Genomic DNA, 22819 nt, shown 5'->3' on the forward strand with positions numbered 1-22819 from the left:
TTATGAATGTATATAAATGGTTTGTTCATGATTAGTTCATTATCTACAAATACCTTATAAATGTATTATAACAGGGTGTTATTATAAAGTGCTACCAAAAAACCTTTGTTGACGAACATCTTTCGTCATCAATTTAGTCAACAAAATTAACACTGCCCTGCAGGTGAAGCTGTGGGAGTCAAGTTCAAGTTCCTCTTATTGCCACATGGCCAGGCCGGTAGAATTCATACACGGTGCAGGTGGTAGCTGCAACAATACACCACATAAAAGACACAACGGAACAGTACAGTACAGAAATACACCACCTAAAAAATACACGACGGAACAGTACAGTACGAAAAAATACAAACATCAGGTCAGTGTTAATTTTGGCAGCTACTGTATTTTCATTTTAGTTTTAGTCTTAGTCATGTGTCAAGTGCTCCTTTTTCGTTTTCATTAGTCATCTTCATTTATTTTTCGTTTAGTCAGTTTTAGTCAACTAAATGTCTGAGCATTTTAGTTTTTGTCTCAATTTTGTCTTTTTTGTTTTAGTCTAGATTTTGTCGACGAAAACGGATGACATTTTTGTCTGTTTTTAGTTAATGTACAAAAAAATATATATAAATTATAAAACTTTTTTTTCTTTTTTTTTGTCATGTAACAACTTCCACTGTGGTGTGCACCCATGAAGGGATAAATGAATGAATGAACGAAAACTCTATTAACATATTGCAGAATGGGCTAGCCCAATACACACAATTGTTGAGGGGATGCAGACCAGATAAAACGTTAGTCCTTTCCACATAAGGGACCCCCATTTTCAATTCATAGATTCACAAAAAGCACACCTGCCCTGAGTAGCGCAGGCCCTACCTGTGCACGACTTAGCTCGACTGCTAACCGTCGCGCGACGTCCCTCTGTCCGCTGTCACGAGACGAGGAAAACCCAGGACAGGACCGCTGCGCTGTTAGGATGTGCCGAGAAGAGTCCGGGGGCTGGTGAACTTCTGGCGAATACCCAACATTGTGTAATTTCTCCCTACTTCCATAACAACCAGTTCACGAAGTGCACTGCTACTTCCGCGTTTGGAAACGAAATGAGGAAGAGGGAGCGTGACCATTTCCGGCGTCATATAGGGAGATGCATGGGAGTGGCTTGGTCACGTGCAAGTGGGTGCATTTGTTTGTTTTGCGTGCACGCTAGGTGCATGGAGATAAGAGGTTATCTCATTGGCAGAGCGAGACGCAATAGCCAAGTATGATATTTAACCCCCCTTGAATGGCCCTTCTAAGGTTTCTCTCCTCCACATTGCCTGTGGTGCATTTTTTTCTATTGCTAGGTTTTAGTGAGTTTTTCCTTACCTTCGCGTGGGGTATGTCTGGGAGTGTTGCATTCATTTATTTTGCATTTATTAAAAAAATATTTACCTTATGGTGTCCTTGTTTTGTTCTTGAATTATTGTGATGTTTCTTCTTGACTTGTTTAAAGAAGACGTGTACGGCCCATGGGGACATTAACGTGTGTTGACAGGCCTTAAAAATACATTTGATTTGATTTGATTTTTGTTGTGTCTGTTATTGTTTATAAAATTATGCTAAATGTTAAAAAAAAATAAAACATTTGTTTACTTTTTGATGGTTACAGCAGAGGATGAAGGGGCTTTGAATACTTTAAGGATTTCATTATTGTTAGGGATTAGTGTTGGCAGAGAACCCAAATGCAGAACAGGACAAGGAGAAGGCAATAGGCAACAACGAGACACGGAGCCAGGAGTGAAGTCAAAAGAATAATGCTTTACTTCAGCATACAAAAAAGATGGCACAGCAATGGCCGGCAGAGGGCAAACTACCAAACAAAGAATAAACTCATAAATGAGAGCATGTACAGTACCAAAGGCACAACAAAAACGCTGAAAGACAGGCAATGAAACATAGCACAAGCTGACTACAAATAATACACTAACCAAACGAGACGAACTTTACACGAAAACAAAGAATGGTGGAACAAACAAATGAACACTAGGAAACTTACTATAGGATCACAGGAGAACAGAACATGAACAAGGACGTGGAACAGCAAACAAGCATGGACACCAAACACAAGCAGCAAACACTAGCAACAAACAATGAACCGACCCAGGGAGGCTGGCAGACAAGGCAGATATACACACTAATTGACACAATAGGGTGATTGGGAACGAGACACAGCTGGGTTGGAACAGACTGAACAGAATACATGACTGGACCGAAATACAAATACCCACACTGAGAACAACACTAGACTAGATCACAATACCAACACAGACAGGAGAGACACTAGGCCAGTAGGCCAGGCAGGGGAACATCACAGAAAGCAGGAACAGGTTAGTGAGCATGACAGAGAACAAATGAATAAACATTGACAGGCACAAATGCATGCAGGGCAGAACCAACTGCAGTAGGCCACAGGATGGCAGCAGAGTATTGTTCATGAGTGGAGTATTGTTCATGAGTGGAGGAAGTCCATGGACAGGTGGGGGCTGTTGAGGAGGATGGGAAGGAGGGGAGGCTGAACCCTTACAATTATAGTCCAATGATTCAGTCAGTCTCTACTGGAGATGATTGATATCATGAACATGACTGTCTCATGCACCTACTGTAAGTTTATCCAGACACGCTTGAGAGCAGAGTTCAGTCTGTATGTCACCGCTGATGCCCAGATGAATGATTATACCGATTGACAGTTGAAAAAAGTATTTATGCTTGTCACAGGTGATGAGGGCATATAGGAGACGATTCATGTTGGGAAATATGTCTGGGGTACTTCAGAGTGATGAAAGGCTGCACTGTGTCCATGTTCTGCATCTTCCACAGCGAATGAAAACTGGGTGTTGGCTGGCTGTCTCCTTAACTACTTAGCACTTGTTGAGGAGGCAGCAGGTGTCTGGTTGAGAATTATGGCTGAAACTCTCTTCATCTTGCTCCTCATGAGGTATATGTCTGACAAACTTAAGCAAACTGCTTCAATTGCTCTGTGCAATCAATGCATGGGCTGCAACGTTAGGTTGAAAGAGGAGGGGTTGTAACGTTAGTTTGAAAGAGGAGGGGCTGTAATGTTAGGTTGAAAGAGGAGGGGCTGTAATGTTAGGTTGAAAGAGGAGGGGCTGTAATGTTAGGTTGCAAGAGGAGGGGCTGTAACATTAGGTTGAAAGGGGAGGGGCTGTAATGTTAGGCTGAATGAAAGAGGAGGGGCTGTAACATTAGCTTGAATGAAAGAAGAGGGGCTGTAACAGTAGCTTGAATGAAAGAGGAGGGTCTGTAATGTTAGGTTGAATGGGGAGGGGCTGTAATGTTAGCTTGAATGAAAGAGGAGGGGCTGTAACGTTAGGTTTAAAGGGGAGGGGCTGTAATGTTAGGTTGAAAGGGGAGGGGCTGTAATGTTAGCTTGAATGAAAGAGGGGCTGTAATGTTAGGTTGAAAGGGGAGGGGCTGTAATGTTAGCTTGACTGAAAGAGGAGGGGCTGTAATGTTAGCTTGACTGAAAGAGGAGGGGATGTAATGTTAGCTTGAATGAAAGAGGAGGGGCTGTAATGTTAGCTTGATTGAAAGAGGAGGGGCTGTAATGTTAGCTTGAATGAAAGAGGAGGGGCTGTAATGTTAGGTTGAATGAAAGAGGAGGGGCTGTAACGTTAGGTTGAATGAAAGAGGAGGGGCTGTAATGTTAGGTTGAAAGAGGAGGGGCTGTAATGTTAGGTTGAAAGAGCAGGGTCTGTAACGTTAGGTTGAAAGAGGAGGGGCTGTAACGTTAGGTTGAAAGGGGAGGGGCTGTAACGTTAGGTTGAAAGAGGAGGGGCTGTAATGTTAGCTTGACTGAAAGAGGAGGGGCTGTAATGTTAGGTTGAAAGAGGAGGGGCTGTAATGTTAGGTTGAAAGAGGAGGGTCTGTAACATTAGGTTGAAAGAGGAGGGGCTGTAATGTTAGGTTGAAAGGGGAGGGGCTGTAATGTAGCTTGAATGAAAGAGGAGGGTCTGTAATGTTAGGTTTAAAGGGGAGGGGCTGTAATGTTAGCTTGACTGAAAGAGGAGGGGCTGTAATGTTAACATTTACATTTAGTCATTTAGCTGACGCTTTTATCCAAAGCGACTTACAAGTTCTGTACGACAAGTCGTCAGGAAGGGTACAACACTATCAGCTGAGTAACAATGTTCATCAAAGTGTTGCGTGTTACAGTGTAGGTTAGTTTATTAGGACAAGTGCATGACAGTAAGGTTAGTTAGGGTTAGTTTTATTAAATTTTTTATTTATTATTTTATTTGTTTCCATTATTTCAGATAATGGTTGAAGAAGTCGACGGCGAAAGATTGGACGGGATTCGGCTGTCCTAACTGGGGTGGGTAGTTCATTCCACCATTGTGGGGCAAGGACTGAGAATAGGTGGCTTCTCTTTGATGACCCTCCCGGAGCTTGGATAGGAGTAGGTCTGAGGCGGCCAGAAGATGCAGAGCGTAGGGGTCTTGAAGGTGTGTAGTTAGAGACCATTGACCGGAGGTAGGCGGGAGTGGTTCCCTTTGCCGCACGGTATGCTAGGTCGAGGGCCTTGAAGCGGATACGTGCAGCAATGGGGAGCCAGTGCAGGTACCTAAGAAGGGGGTGATATGGGCCGACTTCGGTAGGTTTGAGATCAGGCGGGCCGCTGCGTTTTGAACGAGTTGAAGAGGCTTGGTGACGGTGGCTGGGAGGCCAGCGAGCAGTGCGTTGCAGTAGTCGAGGCGGGAGATGACTGTTGATTGGACGAGGAGTTGGGTTGCTTCTTTTGTCAGGAAGGGGCGGATCCCTCTGACGTTGCTGAAGGAGCTGTAACGTTAGCTTGAATGAAAGAGAAGGGGCTGTAATGTTAGCTTGAAAGGGGAGGGGATGTAATGTTAGCTTGACTGAAAGAGGAGGGGCTGTAACGTTAGGTTGAAAGAGGAGGGGCTGTAATGTTAGCTTGACTGAAAGAGGAGGGGCTGTAATGTTAGTTTGATTGAAAGAGAAGGGGCTGTAACGTTAGCTTGACTGAAAGAGGAGGGGCTGTAACGTTAGGTTGAATGAAATAGGAGGGGCTGTAATGTTAGGTTGAAGGAGGAGGGGCTGTAATGTTAGCTTGAATGAAAGAGGAGGGGCTGTAATGTTAGCTTGACTGAAAGAAGAGGGGCTGTAATGTTAGGTTGAATGAAAGAGGAAGGGCTGTAACGTTAGGTTGAATGAAAGAGGAGGGGCTGTAATGATAGGTTGAATGAAAGAGGAGTGGCTGTAATGTTAGCTTGACTGAAAGAGGAGGGGCTGTAACGTTAGGTTGAATGAAAGAGGAGGGGCTGTAATGTTAGGTTGAAAGGGGAGGGGCTGTAATGTTAGCTTGAAAGGGGAGGGGCTGTAATGTTAGCTTGACTGAAAGAGGAGGGGCTGTAATGTTATCTTGAATGAAAGAAGAGGCGCTGTAACGTTAGCTTGACTGAAAGAAGATGGGCTGTAATGTTAGGTTGAATGAAAGAGGAGGGGCTGTACCGTTAGGTTGAATGAAAGAGGAGGGGCTGTAAAGATAGGTTGAATGAAAGAGGAGGGGCTGTAATGTTAGCTTGACTGAAAGAGGAGGGTCTGGAATGTTAGGTTGAAAGAGGAGGAGCTGTAACGTTAGCTTGAATGAAGGAGGAGGGGCTGTAATGTTAGGTTGAAAGAGGAGGGGCTGTAATGTGCAGGTACCTAAGAAGGGGGTGATATGGGCCGACTTCGGTAGGTTTGAGATCAGGCGGGCCGCTGCGTTTTGAACGAGTTGAAGAGGCTTGGTGACGGTGGCTGGGAGGCCAGCGAGCAGTGCGTTGCAGTAGTCGAGGCGGGAGATGACTGTTGATTGGACGAGGAGTTGGGTTGCTTCTTTTGTCAGGAAGGGGCGGATCCCTCTGACGTTGCTGGAGGAGCTGTAACGTTAGCTTGAATGAAAGAGAAGGGGCTGTAATGTTAGCTTGAAAGGGGAGGGGATGTAATGTTAGCTTGACTGAAAGAGGAGGGGCTGTAACGTTAGGTTGGAAGAGGAGGGGCTGTAATGTTAGCTTGACTGAAAGAGGAGGGGCTGTAATGTTAGTTTGATTGAAAGAGAAGGGGCTGTAACGTTAGCTTGACTGAAAGAGGAGGGGCTGTAACGTTAGGTTGAATGAAATAGGAGGGGCTGTAATGTTAGGTTGAAGGAGGAGGGGCTGTAATGTTAGCTTGAATGAAAGAGGAGGGGCTGTAATGTTAGCTTGACTGAAAGAAGAGGGGCTGTAATGTTAGGTTGAATGAAAGAGGAAGGGCTGTAACGTTAGGTTGAATGAAAGAGGAGGGGCTGTAATGATAGGTTGAATGAAAGAGGAGTGGCTGTAATGTTAGCTTGACTGAAAGAGGAGGGGCTGTAACGTTAGGTTGAATGAAAGAGGAGGGGCTGTAATGTTAGGTTGAAAGGGGAGGGGCTGTAATGTTAGCTTGAAAGGGGAGGGGCTGTAATGTTAGCTTGACTGAAAGAGGAGGGGCTGTAATGTTATCTTGAATGAAAGAAGAGGCGCTGTAACGTTAGCTTGACTGAAAGAAGAGGGGCTGTAATGTTAGGTTGAATGAAAGAGGAGGGGCTGTACCGTTAGGTTGAATGAAAGAGGAGGGGCTGTAAAGATAGGTTGAATGAAAGAGGAGGGGCTGTAATGTTAGCTTGACTGAAAGAGGAGGGTCTGGAATGTTAGGTTGAAAGAGGAGGAGCTGTAACGTTAGCTTGAATGAAGGAGGAGGGGCTGTAATGTTAGGTTGAAAGAGGAGGGGCTGTAATGTTAGGTTGAAAGAGGAGGGGCTGTAACGTTGGGTTGACTGAAAGAGGAGCGGCTGTAACGTTAGGTTGACTGAAAGAGGAGGGGCTGTAATGTTAGGTTGAAAGAGGAGGGGCTGTAAAGTTAGATTGACTGAAAGAGGAGGGGCTGTAACGTTAGGTTGAAAGAGGAGGGGCTGTAAAGTTAGGTTGACTGAAAGAGGAGGGGCTGTAACGTTAGGTTGAAAGAGGAGGGGCTGTGACATTAGGTTGAAAGAGGAGCGGCTGTAACGTTAGGTTGACTGAAAGAGGAGGCGCTGTAACATTAGCTTGACTGAAAGAGGAGGGGCTGTAATGTTAGCTTGACTGAAAGAGGAGGGGCTGTAACGTTAGGTTGAAAGAGGACAGGCTGTAATGTTAAGTTGAATGAAAGAGGAGGCGCTGTAACATTAGCTTGACTGAAAGAGGAGGGGCTGTAATGTTAGCTTGAATGCAAGAGGAGGGTCTGTAATGTTAGGTTTAAATAGGAGGGGCTGTAATGTTAGCTTGACTGAAAGAGGAGGGTCTGGAATGTTAGGTTGAAAGAGGAGGAGCTGTAACGTTAGCTTGAATGAAAGAGGAGGGGCCGTAACGTTAGGTTGAAAGAGGAGGGGCTGTAATGTTAGGTTGAAAGAGGAGGGGTTGTAACGTTGGGTTGACTGAAAGAGGAGCGGCTGTAACGTTAGGTTGACTGAAAGAGGAGGGGCTGTAATGTTAGGTTGAAAGAGGAGGGGCTGTAAAGTTAGACTGACTGAAAGAGGAGGGGCTGTAACGTTAGGTTGAAAGAGGAGGGGCTGTAAAGTTAGGTTGACTGAAAGAGGAGGGGCTGTAACGTTAGGTTGAAAGAGGAGGGGCTGTGACATTAGGTTGAAAGAGGAGCGGCTGTAACGTTAGGTTGACTGAAAGAGGAGGCGCTGTAACATTAGCTTGACTGAAAGAGGAGGGGCTGTAATGTTAGCTTGACTGAAAGAGGAGGGGCTGTAACGTTAGGTTGAAAGAGGACAGGCTGTAATGTTAAGTTGAATGAAAGAGGAGGCGCTGTAACATTAGCTTGACTGAAAGAGGAGGGTCTGTAATGTTAGGTTTAAATGGGAGGGGCTGTAATGTTAGCTTGACTGAAAGAGGAGGGGCTGTAATGTTAGCTTGACTGAAAGTGGAGGGGCTGTAATGTTAGCTTGAAAGGGGAGGGGCTGTAATGTTAGCTTGACTGAAAGAGGAGGGGCTGTAATGTTAGCTTGAATGAAAGAGCAGGGGCTGTAATGTTAGCTTGAATGAAAGAGGAGGGGCTGTAATGTTAGCTTGACTGAAAGAGGAGGGGCTGTAACGTTAGGTTGAATGAAAGAGGAGGGGCTGTAACGTTAGGTTGAAAGAGGAGGGGCTGTAATGTTATCTTGAATGAAAGAGGAGGGGCTGTAATGTTAGCTTGACTGAAAGAGGAGGGGCTGTAATGTTAGCTTGACTGAAAGAGGAGGGGCTGTAATGTTAGGTTGAAAGAGGAGGAGCAGTAACGTTAGCTTGAATGAAAGAGGAGGGGCTGTAACGTTAGGTTGAAAGAGGAGGGGCTGTAATGTTAGGTTGAAAGAGGAGGGGCTGTAACGTTGGGTTGACTGAAAGAGGAGCGGCTGTAACGTTAGGTTGACTGAAAGAGGAGGGGCTGTAATGTTAGGTTGAAAGAGGAGGGGCTGTAAAGTTAGATTGACTGAAAGAGGAGGGGCTGTAACGTTAGGTTGAAAGAGGAGGGGCTGTAAAGTTAGGTTGACTGAAAGAGGAGGGGCTGTAACGTTAGGTTGAAAGAGGAGGGGCTGTGACATTAGGTTGAAAGAGGAGCGGCTGTAACGTTAGGTTGACTGAAAGAGGAGGCGCTGTAACATTAGCTTGACTGAAAGAGGAGGGGCTGTAATGTTAGCTTGACTGAAAGAGGAGGGGCTGTAACGTTAGGTTGAAAGAGGACAGGCTGTAATGTTAAGTTGAATGAAAGAGGAGGCGCTGTAACATTAGCTTGACTGAAAGAGGAGGGGCTGTAATGTTAGCTTGAATGCCAGAGGAGGGTCTGTAATGTTAGGTTTAAATAGGAGGGGCTGTAATGTTAGCTTGACTGAAAGAGGAGGGTCTGGAATGTTAGGTTGAAAGAGGAGGAGCTGTAACGTTAGCTTGAATGAAAGAGGAGGGGCCGTAACGTTAGGTTGAAAGAGGAGGGGCTGTAATGTTAGGTTGAAAGAGGAGGGGCTGTAACGTTGGGTTGACTGAAAGAGGAGCGGCTGTAACGTTAGGTTGACTGAAAGAGGAGGGGCTGTAATGTTAGGTTGAAAGAGGAGGGGCTGTAAAGTTAGACTGACTGAAAGAGGAGGGACTGTAACGTTAGGTTGAAAGAGGAGGGGCTGTAAAGTTAGGTTGACTGAAAGAGGAGGGGCTGTAACGTTAGGTTGAAAGAGGAGGGGCTGTGACATTAGGTTGAAAGAGGAGCGGCTGTAACGTTAGGTTGACTGAAAGAGGAGGCGCTGTAACATTAGCTTGACTGAAAGAGGAGGGGCTGTAATGTTAGCTTGACTGAAAGAGGAGGGTCTGTAACGTTAGGTTGAAAGAGGACAGGCTGTAATGTTAAGTTGAATGAAAGAGGAGGCGCTGTAACATTAGCTTGACTGAAAGAGGAGGGGCTGTAATGTTAGCTTGAATGCAAGAGGAGGGTCTGTAATGTTAGGTTTAAATGGGAGGGGCTGTAATGTTAGCTTGACTGAAAGAGGAGGGGCTGTAATGTTAGCTTGACTGGAAGTGGAGGGGCTGTAATGTTAGCTTGAAAGGGGAGGGGCTGTAATGTTAGCTTGACTGAAAGAGGAGGGGCTGTAATGTTAGCTTGAATGAAAGAGCAGGGGCTGTAATGTTAGGTTGAAAGAGGAGGGGCTTTACTGTTAGCTTGACTGAAAGAGGACGGGCTGTAATGTTAGCTTGAATGAAAGAGGAGGGGCTGTAATGTTAGCTTGACTGAAAGAGGAGGGGCTGTAACATTAGGTTGAATGAAAGAGGAGGGGCTGTAACGTTAGGTTGAAAGAGGAGGGGCTGTAATGTTAGCTTGAATGAAAGAGGAGGGGCTGTAATGTTAGCTTGACTGAAAGAGGAGGGGCTGTAATGTTAGGTTGAATGAAAGAGGAGGGGCTGTAATGTTAGCTTGAATGAAAGAGGAGGGGCTGTAATGTTAGGTTGACTGAAAGAGGAGGGGCTGTAATGTTAGCTTGAATGAAAGAGGAGGGGCTGTAACATTAGCTTGACTGAAAGAGGAGAGGCTGTAACATTAGGTTGAATGAAATAGGAGGGGCTGTAACGTTAGGTTGAAAGAGGAGCGGCTGTAATGTTAGCTTGAATGAAAGAGGAGGGGCTGTAATGTTAGCTTGACTGAAAGAAGAGGGGCTGTAATGTTAGGTTGAATGAAAGAGGGGCTGTAATGTTAGGTTGAATGAAAGAGGAGGGGCTGTAATGATAGGTTGAATGAAAGAGGAGGGGCTGTAATGTTAGCTTGACTGAAAGAGGAGGGGCTGTAACGTTAGGTTGAATGAAAGAGGAGGGGCTGTAATGTTAGGTTGAAAGGGGAGGGTCTGTAATGTTAGCTTGACTGAAAGAGGAGGGGCTGTAATGTTAGATTGAATGAAAGTGCAGGGGCTGTAACTTTAGGTTGAAAGAGGAGGGGCTGTAATGTTAGCTTGACTGAAAGAAGAGGGGCTGTAATGTTAGCTTGAATGAAAGAGGAGGGGCTGTAACGTTAGCTTGACTGAAAGAGGAGGGGCTGTAACGTTAGGTTGAATGAAATAGGAGGGGCTGTAACGTTAGGTTGAAAGAGGAGGGGCTGTAATGTTAGCTTGAATGAAAGAGGAGGGGCTGTAATGTTAGCTTGACTGAAAGAGCAGGGGCTGTAATGTTATCTTGAATGAAAGAGCAGGCGCTGTAACGTTAGCTTGACTGAAAGAAGAGGGGCTGTAATGTTAGGTTGAATGAAAGAGGAGGGGCTGTAACGTTAGGTTGAATGAAAGAGGAGGGGCTGTAATGATAGGTTGAATGAAAGAGGAGGGGCTGTAATGTTAGCTTGACTGAAAGAGAAGGGGCTGGGATGTTAGGTTGAAAGAGGAGGGGCTGTAATGTTGATTTGATTTGATTTTTTATTTAGTACATACAATTTATACAATGGTATAAAAACAAGGGGTACAAGGATAATATGTGAAAGTCTGTCGACTTGTTTCCAACATGGTCCCAAGAAAAATACAATACATCACAAAGAAAGAGTTAAGATAAAAATAGATACAACAAGTAGATAAAATAGACAACACAATTTTCTAAGAGCCTCATTACAGCATGTCATGTTCCTGTTCTTCAAGAGTGGTGGCCAAGCACCCTCTGCAACCTATTGTTGCAGATGTCGCTTCACACCCCTCTTGAAGACAGCAATAGTGGGGGAGTTTTGGATGGCCCTGGGCAGAGAGTTCCACAGCCGGCAGGCTGTAGACAGAAAGCCATTCTGTGAATAGGAACCCTTTCTAGGCTCATAAACTGAGAGCTGTCCAGACCTTAACTGTCGTAAATGTTAGGTTGAAAGAGGAGGGGCTGTAATGTTAGGTTGAAAGAGGAGGGGCTGTAAAGTTAGATTGACTGAAAGAGGAGGGGCTGTAATGTTAGCTTGAATGAAAGAGGAGGGTCTGTAATGTTAGGTTTAAATGGGAGGGGCTGTAATGTTAGCTTGACTGAAAGAGGAGGGGCTGTAATGTTAGCTTGAAAGGGGAGGGGCTGTAAAGTTAGGTTGACTGAAAGAGGAGGGGCTGTAACGTTAGGTTGAAAGAGGAGGGGCTGTGACATTAGGTTGAAAGAGGAGCGGCTGTAACGTTAGGTTGACTGAAAGAGGAGGCGCTGTAACATTAGCTTGACTGAAAGAGGAGGGGCTGTAATGTTAGCTTGACTGAAAGAGGAGGGGCTGTAACGTTAGGTTGAAAGAGGACAGGCTGTAATGTTAAGTTGAATGAAAGAGGAGGCGCTGTAACATTAGCTTGACTGAAAGAGGAGGGGCTGTAATGTTAGCTTGAATGCAAGAGGAGGGTCTGTAATGTTAGGTTTAAATGGGAGGGGCTGTAATGTTAGCTTGACTGAAAGAGGAGGGGCTGTAATGTTAGCTTGACTGAAAGAGGAGGGGCTGTAATGTTAGCTTGAAAGGGGAGGGGCTGTAATTTTAGCTTGACTGAAAGAGGAGGGGCTGTAATGTTAGCTTGAATGAAAGAGCAAGGGCTGTAATGTTAGGTTGAAAGAGGAGGGGCTTTACTGTTAGCTTGACTGAAAGAGGACAGGCTGTAATGTTAGCTTGAATGAAAGAGGAGGGGCTGTAATGTTAGGTTGAATGAAAGAGGAGGGGCTGTAATGTTAGCTTGACTGAAAGAGGAGGGGCTGTAATGTTAGCTTGAATGAAAGAGGAGGGGCTGTAATGTTAGGTTGACTGAAAGAGGAGGGGCTGTAATGTTAGCTTGAAAGGGGAGGGGCTGTAATGTTAGCTTGACTGAAAGAGGAGGGGCTGTAATGTTATCTTGAATGAAAGAAGAGGCGCTGTAACGTTAGCTTGACTGAAAGAAGAGGGGCTGTAATGTTAGGTTGAATGAAAGAGGAGGGGCTGTACCGTTAGGTTGAATGAAAGAGGAGGGGCTGTAAAGATAGGTTGAATGAAAGAGGAGGGGCTGTAATGTTAGCTTGACTGAAAGAGGAGGGTCTGGAATGTTAGGTTGAAAGAGGAGGAGCTGTAACGTTAGCTTGAATGAAGGAGGAGGGGCTGTAATGTTAGGTTGAAAGAGGAGGGGCTGTAATGTTAGGTTGAAAGAGGAGGGGCTGTAACGTTGGGTTGACTGAAAGAGGAGCGGCTGTAACGTTAGGTTGACTGAAAGAGGAGGGGCTGTAATGTTAGGTTGAAAGAGGAGGGGCTGTAAAGTTAGATTGACTGAAAGTGGAGGGGCTGTAACGTTAGGTTGAAAGAGGAGGGGCTGTAAAGTTAGGTTGACTGAAAGAGGAGGGGCTGTAACGTTAGGTTGAAAGAGGAGGGGCTGTGACATTAGGTTGAAAGAGGAGCGGCTGTAACGTTAGGTTGACTGAAAGAGGAGGCGCTGTAACATTAGCTTGACTGAAAGAGGAGGGGCTGGAATGTTAGCTTGACTGAAAGAGGAGGGGCTGTAACGTTAGGTTGAAAGAGGACAGGCTGTAATGTTAAGTTGAATGAAAGAGGAGGCGCTGTAACATTAGCTTGACTGAAAGAGGAGGGGCTGTAATGTTAGCTTGAATGCAAGAGGAGGGTCTGTAATGTTAGGTTTAAATAGGAGGGGCTGTAATGTTAGCTTGACTGAAAGAGGAGGGTCTGGAATGTTAGGTTGAAAGAGGAGGAGCTGTAACGTTAGCTTGAATGAAAGAGGAGGGGCCGTAACGTTAGGTTGAAAGAGGAGGGGCTGTAATGTTAGGTTGAAAGAGGAGGGGTTGTAACGTTGGGTTGACTGAAAGAGGAGCGGCTGTAACGTTAGGTTGACTGAAAGAGGAGGGGCTGTAATGTTAGGTTGAAAGAGGAGGGGCTGTAAAGTTAGACTGACTGAAAGAGGAGGGGCTGTAACGTTAGGTTGAAAGAGGAGGGGCTGTAAAGTTAGGTTGACTGAAAGAGGAGGGGCTGTAACGTTAGGTTGAAAGAGGAGGGGCTGTGACATTAGGTTGAAAGAGGAGCGGCTGTAACGTTAGGTTGACTGAAAGAGGAGGCGCTGTAACATTAGCTTGACTGAAAGAGGAGGGGCTGTAATGTTAGCTTGACTGAAAGAGGAGGGGCTGTAACGTTAGGTTGAAAGAGGACAGGCTGTAATGTTAAGTTGAATGAAAGAGGAGGCGCTGTAACATTAGCTTGACTGAAAGAGGAGGGGCTGTAATGTTAGCTTGAATGCAAGAGGAGGGTCTGTAATGTTAGGTTTAAATGGGAGGGGCTGTAATGTTAGCTTGACTGAAAGAGGAGGGGCTGTAATGTTAGCTTGACTGAAAGTGGAGGGGCTGTAATGTTAGCTTGAAAGGGGAGGGGCTGTAATGTTAGCTTGACTGAAAGAGGAGGGGCTGTAATGTTAGCTTGAATGAAAGAGCAGGGGCTGTAATGTTAGGTTGAAAGAGGAGGGGCTTTACTGTTAGCTTGACTGAAAGAGGACGGGCTGTAATGTTAGCTTGAATGAAAGAGGAGGGGCTGTAATGTTAGCTTGACTGAAAGAGGAGGGGCTGTAACGTTAGGTTGAATGAAAGAGGAGGGGCTGTAACGTTAGGTTGAAAGAGGAGGGGCTGTAATGTTATCTTGAATGAAAGAGGAGGGGCTGTAATGTTAGCTTGACTGAAAGAGGAGGGGCTGTAATGTTAGCTTGACTGAAAGAGGAGGGGCTGTAATGTTAGGTTGAAAGAGGAGGAGCAGTAACGTTAGCTTGAATGAAAGAGGAGGGGCTGTAACGTTAGGTTGAAAGAGGAGGGGCTGTAATGTTAGGTTGAAAGAGGAGGGGCTGTAACGTTGGGTTGACTGAAAGAGGAGCGGCTGTAACGTTAGGTTGACTGAAAGAGGAGGGGCTGTAATGTTAGGTTGAAAGAGGAGGGGCTGTAAAGTTAGATTGACTGAAAGAGGAGGGGCTGTAACGTTAGGTTGAAAGAGGAGGGGCTGTAAAGTTAGGTTGACTGAAAGAGGAGGGGCTGTAACGTTAGGTTGAAAGAGGAGGGGCTGTGACATTAGGTTGAAAGAGGAGCGGCTGTAACGTTAGGTTGACTGAAAGAGGAGGCGCTGTAACATTAGCTTGACTGAAAGAGGAGGGGCTGTAATGTTAGCTTGACTGAAAGAGGAGGGGCTGTAACGTTAGGTTGAAAGAGGACAGGCTGTAATGTTAAGTTGAATGAAAGAGGAGGCGCTGTAACATTAGCTTGACTGAAAGAGGAGGGGCTGTAATGTTAGCTTGAATGCAAGAGGAGGGTCTGTAATGTTAGGTTTAAATAGGAGGGGCTGTAATGTTAGCTTGACTGAAAGAGGAGGGTCTGGAATGTTAGGTTGAAAGAGGAGGAGCTGTAACGTTAGCTTGAATGAAAGAGGAGGGGCCGTAACGTTAGGTTGAAAGAGGAGGGGCTGTAATGTTAGGTTGAAAGAGGAGGGGCTGTAACGTTGGGTTGACTGAAAGAGGAGCGGCTGTAACGTTAGGTTGACTGAAAGAGGAGGGGCTGTAATGTTAGGTTGAAAGAGGAGGGGCTGTAAAGTTAGACTGACTGAAAGAGGAGGGACTGTAACGTTAGGTTGAAAGAGGAGGGGCTGTAAAGTTAGGTTGACTGAAAGAGGAGGGGCTGTAACGTTAGGTTGAAAGAGGAGGGGCTGTGACATTAGGTTGAAAGAGGAGCGGCTGTAACGTTAGGTTGACTGAAAGAGGAGGCGCTGTAACATTAGCTTGACTGAAAGAGGAGGGGCTGTAATGTTAGCTTGACTGAAAGAGGAGGGTCTGTAACGTTAGGTTGAAAGAGGACAGGCTGTAATGTTAAGTTGAATGAAAGAGGAGGCGCTGTAACATTAGCTTGACTGAAAGAGGAGGGGCTGTAATGTTAGCTTGAATGCAAGAGGAGGGTCTGTAATGTTAGGTTTAAATGGGAGGGGCTGTAATGTTAGCTTGACTGAAAGAGGAGGGGCTGTAATGTTAACTTGACTGGAAGTGGAGGGGCTGTAATGTTAGCTTGAAAGGGGAGGGGCTGTAATGTTAGCTTGACTGAAAGAGGAGGGGCTGTAATGTTAGCTTGAATGAAAGAGCAGGGGCTGTAATGTTAGGTTGAAAGAGGAGGGGCTTTACTGTTAGCTTGACTGAAAGAGGACGGGCTGTAATGTTAGCTTGAATGAAAGAGGAGGGGCTGTAATGTTAGCTTGACTGAAAGAGGAGGGGCTGTAACATTAGGTTGAATGAAAGAGGAGGGGCTGTAACGTTAGGTTGAAAGAGGAGGGGCTGTAATGTTAGCTTGAATGAAAGAGGAGGGGCTGTAATGTTAGCTTGACTGAAAGAGGAGGGGCTGTAATGTTAGGTTGAATGAAAGAGGAGGGGCTGTAATGTTAGCTTGAATGAAAGAGGAGGGGCTGTAATGTTAGGTTGACTGAAAGAGGAGGGGCTGTAATGTTAGCTTGAATGAAAGAGGAGGGGCTGTAACATTAGCTTGACTGAAAGAGGAGAGGCTGTAACGTTAGGTTGAATGAAATAGGAGGGGCTGTAACGTTAGGTTGAAAGAGGAGCGGCTGTAATGTTAGCTTGAATGAAAGAGGAGGGGCTGTAATGTTAGCTTGACTGAAAGAAGAGGGGCTGTAATGTTAGGTTGAATGAAAGAGGGGCTGTAATGTTAGGTTGAATGAAAGAGGAGGGGCTGTAATGATAGGTTGAATGAAAGAGGAGGGGCTGTAATGTTAGCTTGACTGAAAGAGGAGGGGCTGTAACGTTAGATTGAAAGAGGAGGAGCTGTGACGTTAGGTTGAATGAAAGAGGAGGGGCTGTAATGTTAGGTTGAAAGGGGAGGGGCTGTAATGTTAGCTTGACTGAAAGAGGAGGGGCTGTAATGTTAGATTGAATGAAAGTGCAGGGGCTGTAACTTTAGGTTGAAAGAGGAGGGGCTGTAATGTTAGCTTGACTGAAAGAAGAGGGGCTGTAATGTTAGCTTGAATGAAAGAGGAGGGGCTGTAACGTTAGCTTGACTGAAAGAGGAGGGGCTGTAACGTTAGGTTGAATGAAATAGGAGGGGCTGTAACGTTAGGTTGAAAGAGGAGGGGCTGTAATGTTAGCTTGAATGAAAGAGGAGGGGCTGTAATGTTAGCTTGACTGAAAGAGCAGGGGCTGTAATGTTATCTTGAATGAAAGAGCAGGCGCTGTAACGTTAGCTTGACTGAAAGAAGAGGGGCTGTAATGTTAGGTTGAATGAAAGAGGAGGGGCTGTAACGTTAGGTTGAATGAAAGAGGAGGGGCTGTAATGATAGGTTGAATGAAAGAGGAGGGGCTGTAATGTTAGCTTGACTGAAAGAGAAGGGGCTGGGATGTTAGGTTGAAAGAGGAGGGGCTGTAATGTTGATTTGATTTGATTTTTTATTTAGTACATACAATTTATACAATGGTATAAAAACAAGGGGTACAAGGATAATATGTGAAAGTCTGTCGACTTGTTTCCAACATGGTCCCAAGAAAAATACAATACATCACAAAGAAAGAGTTAAGATAAAAATAGATACAACAAGTAGATAAAATAGACAACACAATTTTCTAAGAGCCTCATTACAGCATGTCATGTTCCTGTTCTTCAAGAGTGGTGGCCAAGCACCCTCTGCAACCTATTGTTGCAGATGTCGCTTCACACCCCTCTTGAAGACTGCAATAGTGGGGGAGTTTTGGATGGCCCTGGGCAGAGAGTTCCACAGCCGGCAGGCTGTAGACAGAAAGCCATTCTGTGAATAGGAACCCTTTCTAGGCTCATAAACTGAGAGCTGTCCAGACCGTAACTGTCGTAAATGTTAGGTTGAAAGAGGAGGGGCTGTAATGTTAGGTTGAAAGAGGAGGGGCTGTAAAGTTAGATTGACTGAAAGAGGAGGGGCTGTAATGTTAGCTTGAATGAAAGAGGAGGGTCTGTAATGTTAGGTTTAAATGGGAGGGGCTGTAATGTTAGCTTGACTGAAAGAGGAGGGGCTGTAATGTTAGCTTGAAAGGGGAGGGGCTGTAAAGTTAGGTTGACTGAAAGAGGAGGGGCTGTAACGTTAGGTTGAAAGAGGAGGGGCTGTGACATTAGGTTGAAAGAGGAGCGGCTGTAACGTTAGGTTGACTGAAAGAGGAGGCGCTGTAACATTAGCTTGACTGAAAGAGGAGGGGCTGTAATGTTAGCTTGACTGAAAGAGGAGGGGCTGTAACGTTAGGTTGAAAGAGGACAGGCTGTAATGTTAAGTTGAATGAAAGAGGAGGCGCTGTAACATTAGCTTGACTGAAAGAGGAGGGGCTGTAATGTTAGCTTGAATGCAAGAGGAGGGTCTGTAATGTTAGGTTTAAATGGGAGGGGCTGTAATGTTAGCTTGACTGAAAGAGGAGGGGCTGTAATGTTAGCTTGACTGAAAGAGGAGGGGCTGTAATGTTAGCTTGAAAGGGGAGGGGCTGTAATGTTAGCTTGACTGAAAGAGGAGGGGCTGTAATGTTAGCTTGAATGAAAGAGCAAGGGCTGTAATGTTAGGTTGAAAGAGGAGGGGCTTTACTGTTAGCTTGACTGAAAGAGGACAGGCTGTAATGTTAGCTTGAATGAAAGAGGAGGGGCTGTAATGTTAGGTTGAATGAAAGAGGAGGGGCTGTAATGTTAGCTTGACTGAAAGAGGAGGGGCTGTAATGTTAGCTTGAATGAAAGAGGAGGGGCTGTAATGTTAGGTTGACTGAAAGAGGAGGGGCTGTAATGTTAGCTTGAATGAAAGAGGAGGGGCTGTAACGTTAGCTTGACTGAAAGAGGAGGGGCTGTAACGTTAGGTTGAATGAAATAGGAGGGGCTGTAACGTTAGGTTGAAAGAGGAGGGGCTCTAATGTTAGCTTGAATGAAAGAGGAGGGGCTGTAATGTTAGCTTGACTGAAAGAAGACGGGCTGTAATGTTAGGTTGAATGAAAGAGGGGCTGTAATGTTAGGTTGAATGAAAGAGGAGGGGCTGTAATGATAGGTTGAATGAAAGAGGAGGGGCTGTAATGTTAGCTTGACTGAAAGAGGAGGGGCTGTAACGTTAGGTTGAAAGAGGAGGAGCTGTAACGTTAGGTTGAATGAAAGAGGAGGGGCTGTAATGTTAGGTTGAAAGGGGAGGGGCTGTAATGTTAGCTTGACTGAAAGAGGAGGGGCTGTAATGTTAGATTGAATGAAAGTGCATGGGCTGTAACTTTAGGTTGAAAGAGGAGGGGCTGTAATGTTAGCTTGACTGAAAGAAGAGGGGCTGTAATGTTAGCTTGAATGAAAGAGGAGGGGCTGTAACGTTAGCTTGACTGAAAGAGGAGGGGCTGTAACGTTAGGTTGAAAGAGGAGGGGCTGTAATGTTAGCTTGAATGAAAGAGGAGGGGCTGTAATGTTAGCTTGACTGAAAGAGCAGGGGCTGTAATGTTATCTTGAATGAAAGAGCAGGCGCTGTAACGTTAGCTTGACTGAAAGAAGAGGGGCTGTAATGTTAGGTTGAATGAAAGAGGAGGGGCTGTAACGTTAGGTTGAATGAAAGAGGAGGGGCTGTAATGATAGGTTGAATGAAAGAGGAGGGGCTGTAATGTTAGCTTGACTGAAAGAGGAGGGGCTGGATTGTTAGGTTGAAAGAGGAGGGGCTGTAATGTTAGGTTGAAAGAGGAGGGGCTGTAATGTTAGGTTGAAAGAGGAGGGGCTGTAACGTTAGGTTGACTGAAAGAGGACCGGCTGTAACGTTAGGTTGAAAGAGGAGGGGCTGTAATGTTAGGTTGAAAGAGGAGGGGCTGTAAAGTTAGATTGACTGAAAGAGGAGGGGCTGTAATGTTAGCTTGAATGAAAGAGGAGGGTCTGTAATGTTAGGTTTAAATGGGAGGGGCTGTAATGTTAGCTTGACTGAAAGAGGAGGGGCTGTAATGTTAGCTTGAAAGGGGAGGGCTGTAATGTTAGCTTGACTGAAAGAGGAGGGGATGTAATGTTAGCTTGAATGAAAGAGGAGGGGCTGTAATGTTAGCTTGACTGAAAGAGGAGGGGCTGTAATGTTAGCTTGAATGAAAGAGGAGGGGCTGTAATGTTAGGTTGAATGAAAGAGGAGGGGCTGTAACATTAGGTTGAATGAAAGAGGAGGGGCTGTAATGTTAGGTTGAAAGAGGAGGGGCTGTAATGTTAGGTTGAAAGAGGAGGGTCTGTAACGTTAGGTTGAAAGAGGAGGGGCTGTAATGTTAGGTTGTAAGAGGAGGGGCTGTAACGTCAGGTTGAAAGAGGAGGGGCTGTAATGTTAGCTTGACTGAAAGAGGAGGGGCTGTAATGTTAGGTTGAAAGAGGAGGGTCTGTAACATTAGGTTGAAAGAGGAGGGGCTGTAATGTTAGGTTGAAAGGGGAGGGGCTGTAATGTTAGGTTGAAAGGGGAGGGGCTGTAATGTTAGCTTGAATGAAAGAGGAGGGTCTGTAATGTTAGGTTTAAAGGGGAGGGGCTGTAATGTTAGCTTGACTGAAAGAGGAGGGGATGTAATGTTAGCTTGACTGAAAGAGGAGGGGCTGTAATGTTAACATTTACATTTACATTTAGTCATTTAGCTGACGCTTTTATCCAAATCGACTTACAAGTTCTGTACGACAAGTCATCAGGAAGGGTACAACTCTATCAGCTGAGTAACAATGTTCATCAAAGTGTTGCGTGTTACAGTGTAGGTTAGTTTATTAGGACAAGTGCATGACAGTAAGGTTAGTTAGGGTTAGTTTTATTTTATTTTTTATTTATTATTTTATTTGTTTCCATTATTTCAGATAATGGTTGAAGAAGTGCGTCTTTAGTCGACGGCGAAAGATTGGACGGGATTCGGCTGTCCTAACTGGGGTGGGTAGTTCATTCCACCATTGTGGGGCAAGGACTGAGAATAGGTGGCTTCTCTTTGATGACCCTCCCGGAGCTTGGATAGGAGTAGGTCTGAGGCGGCCAGAAGATGCAGAGCGTAGGGGTCTTGAAGGTGTGTAGTTAGAGACCATTGACCGGAGGTAGGCGGGAGCGGTTCCCTTTGCCGCACGGTATGCTAGGTCGAGGGCCTTGAAGCGGATACGTGCAGCAATAGGGAGCCAGTGCAGGTACCTAAGAAGTGGGGTGACATGGGCCGACTTCGGTAGGTTTGAGATCAGGCGGGCCGCTGCGTTTTGAACGAGTTAAAGAGGCTTGGTGACGGTGGCTGGGAGGCCAGCGAGCAGTGCGTTGCAGTAGTCGAGGCGGGAGATGATTCCTACCTCCACTGCATCCTTTGTAATGGCTGTCCTATACCGCCCCCCAGGCCCTTACACCCTCTTCCTAGATGAATTTTCAACTTTCATCTCTGAGCTTGTTATGCGCTCAGATAACATTTTAATTGTTGGTGATTTTAACATTCATTCCAATAAAACTCTAGATCCCCTAAATAAGGCTTTTACCGACATCATTGACTCTGTCGGTCTCATTCAAATCGTTGACCAACCCACTCACAGTGGTGGGAACACCCTTGACCTAGTCCTAGCCCGCGGTCTCACTGTGTCAAATTTGACCGTCTCCCCCTATGTTCCTGCTCTCTCAGACCACTACCTCATCAAATTTCAAATCGATCTGACGGTTTCTCGCCCAGACAGTGTAGAATCCTACATGAGCCGTCGTATTAACGTCTCAACTGTCCCAATTCTAGTTAACTGCCTACCAGACACCCTCTCTCCCTTCCTCTCTTACTCTGGCCCCCTTGATCTCTTTACAGACAAACTTAATGCCGCCCTTCGTAGCACGCTCGACATTGTCGCTCCCCTTAAACCTAAAATTAAACGTGCTCCGCAAAAACTAACTCCCTGGTTTACGGAGGAAAAAGCGCTCCTTTAAAAAGGCTTGTCGCAAACTTGAACATAAATGGCGTTCGACCAAACTCGAAGTATTCCGCCTCGCCTGGAATGATAGTTTACGTAACTACAAAAAGGCACTCTCACTTGCCAAAACCTCTTATTTTTCCAGGCTCATAAATGAAAACAAAAACAACTCAAAGTTTCTGTTTGACACAGTTGCAAAACTTACGCAGAAACAACCAAGTGCCCTAAACCATGCGTTCTCGGCTAACGAATTCATGAAATTTTTTACCAAGAAAATTGACCTCATTAGAGAAGAAATTGTTGCTTTACTCAACAATCAGAGTCCCTCCCAACCTTTGACGGGCATTCCCCCTGACTTTGATTCCAGTCATACGCTATGCTGCCTTGAAAACGTCTCACTTAGTGCCCTCTCTAAACTGGTTGGCGCGGCTAAACCTTCAACCTGTCTGTTTGACCCTCTCCCAGCAACTCTCATCAAAAAACTCTTCCCAACTCTAGGCCCTGCCCTACTCAATATCTTCAACACCTCCTTGTCTACTGGCGTGGTGCCCCTGGCCTTTAAATCAGCCGTCATTAAACCACTACTTAAAAAACCGAACCTCGACCCTCTATTCTTGAAAAATTACAGACCTATCTCCAATCTTCCATTCCTATCCAAAGTGTTAGAACGGATCGTCGCAACGCAACTTACTGACCATTTATCAAACAATAATCTTAATGAATCATTTCAATCTGGCTTTAGAGCCTTACACTCCACCGAAACGGCGGTTACCAAAGTCACAAATGACTTACTGCTCTCTCTTGACTCAAACCTCACTTCTGTGCTCTTATTGCTTGATCTCAGTGCAGCCTTTGACACTATCGATCACTCGATTCTTCTAGGTCGGCTTGAGAATCATGTTGGCATTCGGGGTCTCGCACTAGCTTGGTTTAAATCCTATTTAACTGATAGAACACACTGCGTGGTCTATAATGATTTAACATCTGAGACCCTCCCAGTGCAATGTGGTGTCCCACAAGGCTCTGTCCTGGGCCCTTTGCTATTTTCGATTTACATGCTACCCCTCGGCGATATCATACGCAAATTTGGCATAAACTTTCATTTTTACGCTGATGACACCCAATTATATATACCTATTAAGCCAAATGATTCCTCCCAACTACAAAACCTTGAGGCCTGCTTGCTTGCCGTCAAAAAATGGATGTCGCAAAACTTTCTACTCCTTAATGCAGATAAAACTGAGATGTTAATTGTTGGCCCCCCAAACCACAGAGGCCTGTTTCAGGACATCTCCCTCAACTTTGATACCTGTCATGTATCCCAAAGCTCCACCATAAAAAACCTCGGAGTCATTTTTGATTCCTCCCTCTCATTTAATGCACATATAAAAAATGTCACCAAAATTGCATTCTTCCATCTTCGTAATATCGCAAAAATACGCCCCATTTTAACTCTGGCTGATGCTG

The sequence above is a fragment of the Notolepis coatsorum genome, assembly GCF_963971535.1.
Source record: "Notolepis coatsorum genome assembly, chromosome: 2".
Classification (NCBI taxonomy): Eukaryota; Metazoa; Chordata; class Actinopteri; order Aulopiformes; family Paralepididae; genus Notolepis; species Notolepis coatsorum.